The sequence below is a fragment of the Amblyomma maculatum genome, chromosome 8, assembly GCF_055883805.1.
Source record: "Amblyomma maculatum isolate TAMU_Amacu chromosome 8, ASM5588380v1, whole genome shotgun sequence".
Classification (NCBI taxonomy): domain Eukaryota; kingdom Metazoa; phylum Arthropoda; class Arachnida; order Ixodida; family Ixodidae; genus Amblyomma; species Amblyomma maculatum.
The window spans coordinates 11,886,859-11,899,213 of record NC_139351.1 but is presented as its reverse complement, the minus strand read 5'-3'; the positions used below and the strand labels follow the sequence as shown (position 1 = coordinate 11,899,213).

At 45.2% G+C, this 12,355-nt stretch overlaps 1 long non-coding RNA gene across 1 annotated transcript; it reads left to right on the top strand.

The window, feature by feature from the left end:
- The first annotated feature begins 2,699 nt into the window (after positions 1-2,699).
- Positions 2,700-11,839, top strand: LOC146180545 (uncharacterized). Its single transcript, XR_014700091.1, has 4 exons — positions 2,700-2,804; positions 4,462-4,577; positions 7,540-7,718; positions 11,735-11,839. It is a non-coding gene; the product is annotated as an uncharacterized LOC146180545 (long non-coding RNA).
- Positions 11,840-12,355: the final 516 nt, after the last annotated feature.

Here is a 12,355-nt window from a genome sequence, read left to right as displayed (position 1 = left end):
TCATTGCCCACCATGCACACTTGCTGCTGTTGCCCTGGGCACAGAGTTGAATACACGAACATTACAAACCAATGAAGCTACAAAGGAATCGTTTTGATGCTGAACTCTTTTTTTTTTTCCGCCTTCAAGTAACCACTTCCGTGAAGTAATTCTACTTCAATAAGATATGTAGCTATAAATAATTACGTACACTGCCTCCCGGCAGCGAATACAAAATTTCAAACGTACCAATGGGTTTTTTTTTAATTTTTTTTCTAAACAGTAGGTGCGATCTTCGCCGCTCCAAGCCCAAATGCCGAACACAGCTTCATGCACTTTCTTCCAGACGAGACAGCCACTCGAGGAAAGCTTCGAAACGGCTGTTTCCGCTTCACTGTGCCCTCCCAACATACAATTGCTGCGTGCCAATCTACAAACACAGGCGTTTCTCGCTTCGCTTTTATGGATGAGTGACGCACTTGGCCCATCGTACACGACACGCACACAGGCACGTAGAAACACGGCTTATTTATTTACAAACACGGGGGTTCCTCGCATCGGCTTATTAATGAATGGCACGCTTGTGGCCGATCGTACGAAACGTGCGCTCGCGCGCTGTAACACGGATTATCTACAAACAGATGCTTCTCGCGTGGCTAGCGTGGCATGCTTGAGGCTGATCGTACACGACTATAGCCTCATTTGACACGACATGCACACGCGCACGTACACAGCTTGTCACACGCCATGAAGCTTCTTGGTGTTCCGACGGCAAGGCAGGTTGCTTCAGTTGTCACTTGCGACGTTGCACTCAGAGCATCACAAACGTTTACACATTTTATACGGGTGCGATCAAAAATCAGCTGACCGGGGATTGCCAAACCCACCGTAACAGAATTATCCCTCTCAAAGCGCGCCGTCTGTAGCTTGCAGTTTAGTTCATAATTTTACCGCTGTCGGTTAGCGCTGCATACCATACAATAAAATAAAAGAAACAGAGTGAGAAATAGTAATTGTTTCTAATTTTGAACCCATTAGCTTTTAAATAATGTTAAAATATTGAGTGGTGTCAAAAAGGCGTAATATTATAAATATTAAGTCATTGGAGAAGTTAATAAATAAAAAAAAGATGAGTGAGTAAGAGACACTTAACGGCCACTTGGCGAACCGGTCATGAAAAATGTGGTCGAAAAATGGGCTTGCGACGTAGGTGGGCGCAACGGCCGCGGCAGCCGCGATACTCTCTGTGTACGCAGCTTTGCTGTTCGCAAATACACTGCTCGTAAGCTTGTATGCTTGTAAGATGTACCGTCTTTGCCAAAAGTAACCAGGCTGCTCCGAAGGCTGGCGGAGCAAGCACGCGGCCGTGTGGCGGCGTTGCGCTCGCTGTGGCTTATCGGTGCTCGCCAGCTCCGAGGGTACAACAGCTAACGTAACTTCGCACCCTCACTCTCGCCTGTTGGATAAGAAAAACTAGGCGCGCATGATGTGCGGGCTGCGGTTTCACGCGTGCAAAGCCTGGTTGCGCCCAGCGAGGGCGCTCAGTATAGCGACGGGGCTATTCGCTCTTCTCGGCAACTGCGGAAAACAGAAAAGCAGGTAATAGCAGACCCCGTGAGCTCTTGTTCTTCGTTTCTAGGACGAATATGTGCTAGGTTTGCCAGACAGTATCGCCCTGAAATAAGGGTTCAGCGAGCGATAAAGCAATCATGTGCATATAATGCGTAAGCGTGAGGAAGGTTTCATTTTAGTTCTTTACTCAATCCAACAAACAAATGCAAAAATTTTGTTAGAATCAATAATTGCACATAATTTTAAACAGCCACCCCAAGGGGCTAACACAATTTTGCAAGTCTAAAAGAGAGGTAAGGTGGCTTGAAAGGGTTCACAAGCTTTACCATATCTTTGTATCGGAGTTACGACCCGTAATGTGGCGCTACGCAAGGCACCTTGAAGGAAGCATGTTGAAATTTCGAAGTGCGTTATCATTCTTTAATGCAGAGGCGCATCAAACACGTAGGAAAGCGCAATTCTGCTGGTGCGTTTCAGCAGCGGATTACAGAACACAAGCACGTATAATTATACAGCGAGAAATGTGACATGTCTGCTTCAGGCAGTTGCCGAGAAGAGCGAATAGCCCCGTCGCTATACTGAGCGCCCTCGCTGGGCAGAACCAAGCTTCGCACACGTGAAACCGCAGCCGGCACATCATACGCGCCTAGTTTTTATCATCCAACGAGCGAGAGTGAGCGTGCGAAGTTACGTCAGCTGTTGTACCCTCGGAGCTGACGAACACCGATAAGCCACAGCGAGCGCAACGCCGCCACACGGCCGCGCGCTTGCTCCGCCAGCCTTCGGAGCAGCCTGGTTACTTTTGGCAAAGACGCTACTTGTACGGTTGAATCTGAAGATGGCCACTTTTCCCGGGGCCCCGCCGGGGTGGCGCAGTGGTAAGACGCCCGACTACTGTGCCGGAGTTCCCGGGTTCGAACCCGACCTCGGCGGCTGCGTTTCGATGGAGGCGAAACGAAGTGGCGTCCGTGTGCTGTGCGATGTCAGCGCACGTTAAAGATCCCCAGGTGGTCGAAATTACTCCGTAGCCCTCCACTACGGCTCCCCTTTCTCTCTTTCCCCTTTCACTCCCACCTTCCTCCCTTCCTTTACGGCGCGGTTCAGGTGTCCACAGAGCAAGTGTGACAGTTACTGCGCCTTTCCCTTCCTGTGAACCAACCAACCAACCACTTTTCCCGGGCGCACGTCCAGCGTCTTCGGAGCAAAGTAACGACGTAAGGACGAGCGCGGTGCTGTCATCACTAGCAAAGCCGGTGAGTATTTTGCCCGTTGGTTTGATTTTCCGCTCGCATTCCATTCTTGCTGGGCTCTAGGGTACTGGACGCAAGAATGAAAAAGCGAATCTGACACAGCGCATTGTACAAATGTGGAAATTACAGACTTTGGATCGCGCGTCGCGGAGTGAAATGCACGTGCAATTTCTCGAGCGACCGTTGTGGGCTACATTGAATGAGCAGGGATTGATTTTGACAGCGTATGAAGAATAAAAACGGAGAGGGCCACAGCTAGTTTACAGCGCGTATCTATTTATGCAGGAACATGAGTTGTTGCTTCGCGCTTCTTGAGAGACCCCCAGTGAGCGATTCTGAACACCGCGTTGACGATAGCCACATATAAGCCCCAAACGCTTACAACTCGGCGGCTTGTGAGGGCTCGTACTGAGAAGCAGCGTGCTAAATTCGACTCGATATAAGGTGAGGACGAAATATTTTGTCAGGACGTGAACTCATTTTCTTTATTTTGAAGGAATGGTGAGTCGGCTACCTCCGCAATGATTTTATGGAAGCGGTAGGTTTTCAATACAACTGCAGCTGGCACCAGCTGGCACTTGGTAACCGCGGTTACCAGAACTTTGTGTTTTATTTACTGCTAACATATTTCAGAATTCGTATGTTTATAATTGGAAAAATTATCCTAATAATCGTAGTAATTTCATTCATAGTATGCACCTTAGCATTGGCACGTGGCTGTGTACTATAAACTGACGGGTGCACTCTCGTGGTAATGATTTGTTGCTACACTACGTATATATTTATTGGCAAACACTGAAACATGGAATTCTGGGCATTGGGCAGGTTTACACGAGGCATTATACGTAGAAAATAACGGTAGTTGAGAAAAAGGATTATGACAAAGGCCTGAACCAAATAGCACAAAATTTAATTATGCGTTCATCTTTGGAGATTAATTTATTTTAAGACTGTGCCAAACTAACATTAGTGTAGTGTGCTGGTTCCAGTTAACAAACTATTAGATTTTGCTAATCTCAAGAAAGTGGCGTTTAGAGCGTAGAAAACTACTTAAGCAACTGCGGTAAGGTCTCGACAAATGCCTGGCACATACAGGGTGGCTGCACAGTTTAAAAGATCACTGAACAGGGGTAGAAGGGGAGCCTCAGATCTTAACCCAAGCCAACGTTTCGACAAGTGGATTTGTCTTCGTCTAGCTGCCCAAATGAAGACAAGTCCTCTTTATAGAACTGTGGCTCGACTTGCAAACTGAGGCATCCTCTCAACCTTCGTTCGGTGCTCTGGCACATACAGGGATACAAAAGAAAAAATTCACAGTTCAGAGTTTAATGCGGGGAAACAAGTTTAAGGCCATGCGGCACATTAGTAGTACGCCACGCAGCAGCCTGAAAATGTCTTGTAATAACCTCTGTGTGAATGTGAAATTTGAATTTCCTTGTAGGGAGCCAGTACTAATGCGTTTAACTATCTTGCTTGAGGTTAATTTTCTTTATCGACCCAGCACGTTGTCTCTCTGGCATACTGATATTGCTGCAGGACTAGAAAAACTTTATTGCCATATGAAATATACCTTTAGGTGCAGCTATTGCCTTGTTTAGTTTTATTTCATCTGACATAAAGGTAAAAAAATGCACCAATTTTACCATACATCTTCATGCAGGTGTTAAAACTTGGCATCTGATGGAGTCCGTCTCCCAAGCTTCATAGCTGGATCTTTGTGTAACAAAGACTGCAGGCATGGTTCATGCTGGAAGCTGCACTTTCCAGCCATTCAAGGTCTGCACTGCATGGATGCTACTTTCATTTCTGGGCACATCGCTACTCCAGTCTGTAACATGGTACAGTGCCAGCTGACCTGACAGTGCTGTTTTGCTGGGTCATTGTTATTTGTACAGGTGTGTTATTGTGAGCCTCAATTGCATCATGTATGTTTACTGGATTAATATAGACATACTCATGTTACTTTTGTTAGGGCCATCAGCATGCTTAACCCGAATGCTCAACAGCGTGCCCTGAACTGACGCAGGCATTGCAAAGTGTTGGCCACTGGAGCTGAGACAAGGCCTTAGCATATTTGTGGTGGCTGACGACAGCTGGAGTGCAGTTTGATACAAGTTGTTTTCGACTTTCTGAGGGAGTGCACTCTTGACAAGGCTGTTACGCTGCAACTGCATTTTGCTCGTGTCTGCAGCCGAACATGTTACAGTTTGCTTATCTAGTCAACCTTACATGCTGTGTGTGACTGCTCGTGCTCCCTTTTTTTTTTCCTGCTTGAAACAAAGTTTAGGAAAGGAGGAGCGAATGTGGATTCATGGTGTTTATAAAGTTGAATGACAAATACATATGCTGGCTACAGTTCAGCTTTTTAAGGCCAAACTTCTTTATTCTCAGGTTCATGACTTCATGAGCTTTGATTCTAAACCTGAAATGTGCATGAGCAGTCACACATCATGTCAAATTGCTAAGCAAACTTCGTGTTTTCTGTGTGCGCATGTAATTTTCTTAGTGTGTAATTTTCATCTGAATACTCAGTACACTACAGAATGCTTGCACGTTTGGTGTTTTTCATGTAAGTTATTTATTGAAACTGAGGGGAAACAGTCTCTTCCCGAATAGTACATATCACAGGTGAAACTATAGCCTAACAGAAAAACACACTCACATGGAAGGCAACAAGACACAAGGTTGACCAACAACTCATCCTTATTCCAGGGTGCAGACGAATATAAACGTGAAAGGGAGAGGGAATGTGGGGCATTATTAACACAAAAAAAATGACGTGCGTGAGATTAAAAGCTAAAACCAATGTGAGGAAACGCGGCTGAAACACCAGCGCCGCGATAACAAAAGGGGGGGCGGTGGGTGGAACGGTGATGGCTGGAGACACCAATGAGAGCCAACTTAGTCAAGCACTAGGGTGCTAAAAACTTGTACAACTGTCCGAGGTATTTCTTCTTTTCGACGAGTGCCACAAGACAGTGCTGATGAAGATCCCCGTAGTCATTAATTGCCACCGCTTCCAGCGCTGCCTGCATTCACTGCACATTCTTGTTGTGGGCTCCCAATGCTTGCAGTGTTGAGACAAATGCCCCCCTCCCGAGAAGCATTGTTGGAATACCTTGCGTGCTTCTTTGCTCGTTCATTATAGCACCTACCAATCTGTTTTACGTACACTTTACCACACTAGATGGGAAACCTGAAGCCAACACCACTTCACAACCACGCATATCGCACCTGGGCACCTTTTCAATATTATTAACCTTTGAGCACATTAAAACGCTTAGGGGGGCATACATCTCAGCACTGCAAGCATTGCAAGCCCACAGGATCTGCCCACTGGTGCACGAGCTGACCTGCTTGGCTAGGAAGGTCACCCAGGTAACTCAAAACGTGCTGGAAGCAGTGGCAATTAATGACTATTAGCATGGCCTCTGTGGCACCTACTGAAAAAGAGCAGAAATGTCTTGGACAGTCCTACAATTTTTTAGTGCCCTAGTGTTTGACTAAGTTGGTTTTCTTGTTTGTGCCTCTAGCCGCCCCAACCTCTTCCCCCCCCCCCCCCCTTTTTTTGTTGTCGTCGCTTGTGTTTAGCGACATTTCTTCACGCATTGGTTTTAGATTTAATCTCTTCCAGGTTGGCCTTTTACAGCACCCATGTTCATACATTTTCTTCTTTATATTCTGCTCTTATCCTGCGGCATTGACTTCATTTATTTCATTGTGACAACTGAGTGCATTTTTCGTGTTAACGCCCTTCACTTCTTTACCCTCTTCCTTTTGCTTTCATATTCTTCTGCATCTTTGAACAAAGATTAGTTGTTAGTCAGCCTCATGTACTTTCGTATTCCTTGTGTCTTTTTCTGTTAGGCTATAGCTTCAACTTTGACATGAAACAACTAGCTCAGATCTAGATCATCCTGGAGTAGTAAATGTTCTGGCTAAAGATTTCATAATACTCAGATATTTCGAGCTGAGTTTTTAAAAGCTTAAAGATGACACCTTGAACTGAAAAAAAAAATAAATCGATAATGAATGATTTTGCAGTGACAAGTTCTTCATGCATAATATAGAAGTACGGCTCATATACAATTTTTTTTTTTCAGAAATTTTAAAGGTTTTTATTATTTTTGTGGACACTTAACTCCCTGACAACTTTCTTGTGTTTGACAGCGAAGGCTACACAAGAAAGGGAATGAGTCCAGCCTTTGTCTCCATGCCACTGACAGTGGGTTGTTCAGGGGAGGGGTGATGAGGGGAGGTTGAAAGGATGGTGCGGGTTTTTTGCTGTCCCGACAGTATGGGGGCAAAAGCCTATTTCTTTCCCTTTCTTGTGTAGCCTTCACTGCATAGCCACTGAGTTTTCCATGAATACAGTCGGACAGTAGTCAGAAAAATTCAAAAGGCTATCACATGATAGGATCTTTAACCCCTAGATAGGGAAATGGCTTTTGACTGTAGTAAATGCTGCAAATTATAAAAAAAACATTGAGAGGGTCAAGCATCCAGATGCATTCAACATGGAATGGCCATAAAGAAAGGATGTGTTATTATTGTGGTTACTGCACTGTTCTGTCAGAATAATCTCTGGTTCTTCCTGTATGCATTGTAAGTGCACATTATTAGCTATGCCTATAGAAAAGCTGCTACATTATGAACCCACTGTGCATGGCATTTTCAAGCTATTAAGTTTTCTGTATCATTCTTGCAATGTGCCTGAGAGCCACCTTTATAACTGCAGGTGTGGTTATGGCTGGGCTGCTTGTGCCGCTAAACACCGATTTGGTCCTGGAAATTGCTGGAACACCTTGGATGCGTGAAAGAGCTGCTGTCCAGAGCCTAACTGCGGAAGCCTGTTGCTACATTGCAGGCTCAACTACCATGGAGCACACCATGCCATTTTAGTCGACATATTCAAAAGTAAGTGAACTTTCCCAGTAGAAATTCTATTATACTAAATATATTTTCAGTATTTTAGGATATGTACTTAGTACTTAGATCATCTTAGCATGAGCCACTTTGGTGCTTTAAACCCCATGAACCAAGCAAGGCTGAATTTGAGAAAGATGGCTTCAGAGTATGAAAGAGCACTGAATAAGGGTAGAGGAGAAGCCTCAGTTCGCAAGCTGAGCCAGTGTTGTGACAAGGGGACTTGTCCTTGTCTGGGTAGCACCATCATAACTAGCAGGGTTTAAATGCACTTTTGCCTCAGAAGAACGAAAGCTAGAGAGGGAGAAGAAAGAAGCAAGGCAAGGAGTGAAAGAATGTTTCCTCGGGGTATGAATTTATGAGCCTGGAACCGGTGAACCCTGTGACCTGAAAACGAAAATAAAAAGTGGCAGTAGCAGAAAAAGGTATAATTCAAGGTAGATAATGACTCAGCATTTAAAGCAGGTTTAAGGGGTACTCAACTTCTGACTTTTTTTTTGGGGGGGGGGGGGGGGGAGGTTGTTTTCGTAGTCCGGTTTGAGCGAAGGACCTGCAGATGCTCCCTTCGTCTGATGCGTGCATATGAGTGCATTGAGACAATTCAGTAAAAGCTTGGTAGGGTAGTAAAGGAAACAAAAAGATAGTGTGGCTAGATATTGTTAATTTTCGAAAGGAGCAAGAGAAAGTCACTGCTTTCAGTGGAAGTCGGCATCGCAGTGTAGTAGCGCAGTCCCGAGTCCCATCGTTCCGTGCGGTGTGCGCCACCAGCAACAACAGGCATTGGCATTGCCATTGCATGACACATCTCCAGGGATTGTTGCCTCATGCTGTTGCGCCTGTATGCGCAAAAGCATCGCTGCCGCTCGGCGATGCCTCCGCTCGCCACTTCGCTGTAAGCGGGTCAAGCTCTTCGTGCACTTCGAGTAATGCGGCTTAAAATGAATGCGTTTGGGTCGGGACCGAAAGATATTTCGAATAAAACGATATCGTTATAACGAGGGATTACTGTAGTGCAAATATCTTGAAAGGAAAATTAGAATTCCTTACATACATTCCCTCTGCACTATAGTTAGTAGGGACAACACTCCCATAAAGCATTAATTGCACAGTTTATTATCAGCATGTGTAAAATCCACTACCTCTCCCCCCCCCCTTTCTTCTTCAGACAACAGCAAAGCTGCAAGTGTTTTTCTAAACACGTTTCCTTGTCACCACTGCTTTGGCTCCACTTGAATTCTTTTCTTCAGATAATGTCTCACTAGGCAGGTGTAGTCTACTCTGATTTGCTTTTTTTTTTCTATTGCCCTCTTCTGGAAAGCTCAGTATTCTCCTGTGGCCATATATCTTGTTAGATCTCTTTACGATGCCTGTCTGTACCCTTTCAAGAAACAGGTGTCATAATCCAACCTGCTTCAGGTGATTATCTTGTAGCTTATCCTGCTGCTGCCACTCTTTATTTTCGTTTTAGGTCACCTTGTCACAGGTTGCAGGCTCATAGAAATTGATACCGAAGGAAATATTTTTTCACTCCTAGCCCTGCTTCAAGCTTGCATCTGTACAAGACATGGCAGAACAAAATTTGTCAAGGTACATGGGTGCCTTCAAACGTTATTAGCACTGACTTGGTCTTTCTCATCATGCAAGTGGAAAGGATCGTCGCATGCCGCGGTTGAAGTGTTTATAAATGTTCGGTTTCCGAAAGACCTTTCCCAGTTTCGTGAATTAGTCCCGGTACGAATTCACGGGGGCCATCATGCAAGATTGGATGATATGAGTTTTGGCTTGAATGAATAACGAGGTAACTGCTGCTACCTTTTGCGCAGTGAATTCGTTCGTGGTCTTCAGAAGGATGACATTCTGGTGGTACTTGATTTTCAGAGTTCTTTCTAGCCCTCCCTCTTCCCTACCTGGCTTTTGTACAGAAGCAAAGGTGCATTTAAACCCTGCAGTAATGATTGAACTGCCCAGATGAGAAGTTCTCTTGTCAAAATATTGGCTCAGCTTGCAAACTCCAACTTGCCCTAGACCCTTCTTCACAGCTCTTTTATAAACCAACCAGCCTACTTACTTTAGCTTGCGTAGCCATATACTATAAAAAAAGATGTTCACTCTGTCAAGCAACAATAAATTGTGGATTGAGGTGAAGATGTTTCTGTCATAGAGTGCTGCACCGCTGTCAGGCTAAGTTAATGTACACCTTCTTTTGACCCTATGCAGCATTTTTGAACATCAGCTTCTGCCTAGTGCATGATATGGAATTTTGTAGACTGTGCACCAGCCTTAACTTTGCATAATTTTGAGTGTCTGCTGGAATAGTCTAATGTGACTAGTGGTGGTGATCCACTTGGTCTGAAGCAGCCTGAGTTGTAATGACACACCTTGCATTGACCAAGGGGCGGCACCTAATGTCTGCTGGCTGTCTTGCCCGTGTGTGCAAACTGTTCAGCTATGGTATACAAAAGCAGATAGAAAGTTCTGTTAAATTAAAACAAACATGGAATGCATGTTTGAAATGAACAATACCAAATAAAGAGGCAGAAGTGAACTGTTTTGTGACTATATTTCAGCAACCCTTTGGCCTTCAGTTATGACCAATACAATAGTTAAGCAATTAAACATACTTATGCAAAAAATATGGTTCACTGCATTTTCTACCTGTTATATCACGAGATGTAAGTTTGGTTTGGCTCTTTAGGTTTAATGTCCCAAAGTGGCTAAGGCTATGAGAGACACCATAGTGGCGGGTTCAGGAAATTTCGACCAGCTGGGGCTCTTTAATGTGCACTGATATCGGACAGCATAGGGGCACCTTGCTTTTTCCATCCATCAAGAAGCGGCTGCTATGGCCCAGATATAAATATAAAGTACTAACCGCATGAGTGACACTTCACGGCGGTGGGCTGAAGGCGTGCGTCTTTGGGGAAAGGCCGCGGCGCTGTTCTAGATCAGCCGTCGTCAAACTGTTCTCTCTCATTCCTTCCGCGCGTGGCTCGAAAAACGTCGCGCATCAAATTGCCAGGGTGGTGCGATAGTCTTTGGGGAAGGACCAGTGAAATTGGAGTTCGATGTACGACGCAGCTTCCTTATACTTTTGCATGGAGTTTTCAACGGGATATTCCACGAGTTTGATGGAACCATAATTCTAATTATCCTGGTTCAGCTCTAGTCATTATCTGCGAGTACTTGCCAAATCTACCCTATCCCATCATATTTTTCGTTATTCTCCTTTCGTTGTCTAGATCTGTTCTTACTGCCTGTCCTAAGTATATATATTCTTGCTACCTTTAGTACTTCGCTACCTATTGGTAAACTGCTATTCCTTCCCGAGGCTGCTAAACATTACTTCTGTCTCCTGCGTGTTGATCTTTAGACCTACCTTTCTGTTTCTCCTGCCTAGGTCATCAATAATTTTTTGCAGTGGGTTAAAATGTTAAGCATGGAGGTTGAAAGCAAAATGCAGTTTCTCAAAGCGAAATAAACTCAGGACTACAGAAATTGAGAGCTTGTTCGAGAGGTAGAAAGCGAGAGAGTGTTTACAGTTTACCAGGTTCGTTGACGCCGGCATCTTTGAAACTCGAAACTTGGGCTGCACTGCTGGCTGGGCATCTATGCAAAGCATCTACCAAGCGAGCTGCGCAGTGCTGCGAGGAGCCAAATTCTTTCAGCAGCATGCACACCGGTGCCAGCATGTTGCCTCTCCCCCATCTCCTCTGCAGGCCATGGTGTGGCTTATCACGTGCATGCCTTTTAGAGGCTAAGTTATAGCCTTGACTCAAATTTGTGTGACCTGCTATCGAAACGTCTCCCCCCCATCTCAAGGGGTCCAATGGCTGAAAACCACTGTTCTAACATGCACAGTGCTACAGGACTGTGTCAAAATGGAACTGCCATGTTTCATTTTGCTATTTTTGTGTACTACCACTTGCATAGCCATATGCAAGATCTATTTGTGTATGGCATGGGCTGATGAAGGAGAATTGAAAAGATACATGTTTTCTTTTTTTCAGATTGTCTGATGCAGTACATAGCAAAACATCCGAAAACAGATGTGCCTGATGAAGTACAAATTCAGTCATGCCGCCAACATCTGCGGCGCTTCTTCATTGAGGCCAAGGACATCGCAGGAAAATCTCAGTTGCCGATGATTCCAATAAAGCTGGAATCTGAGCTCGACTTTCTATATGCTGCTTATTCAGTGCGTGCTTCAGTAGGTGAGCCATTTCTGCTGCTACCTGGATGCACAGAAGCTGTAAGCTTGCATGCTCAGTATATCACTTAGCAGGTTAGCAAATACAGCATCGGCTCCTTAGCCATCAGGGAAAATAGGGGCACTACCAGCATTCTGTATTTTCTTCACCAATGAACTGTAACTATATGTGGTACACAAGATGACACACCATTCAGTGTGCTGTACCACGGCCGGTCTCGAGGGAGAGCGTGCTTCTCTTCTCTTACGGCCTCACCTAGTGGGGTCTGTTTTGACCTCCCGCCGCACCTCGGTGGGGTCGCCACCGCCCCACTGCTGTGCCTCTGCTACCGCCGTTCATGCGCAAAGGAAACGCACTCGCTCTTTGTCCAGCCCGCGTCAGATGCAACCGGCAGGTCCTGACATTTCACTCCTTTGGTTT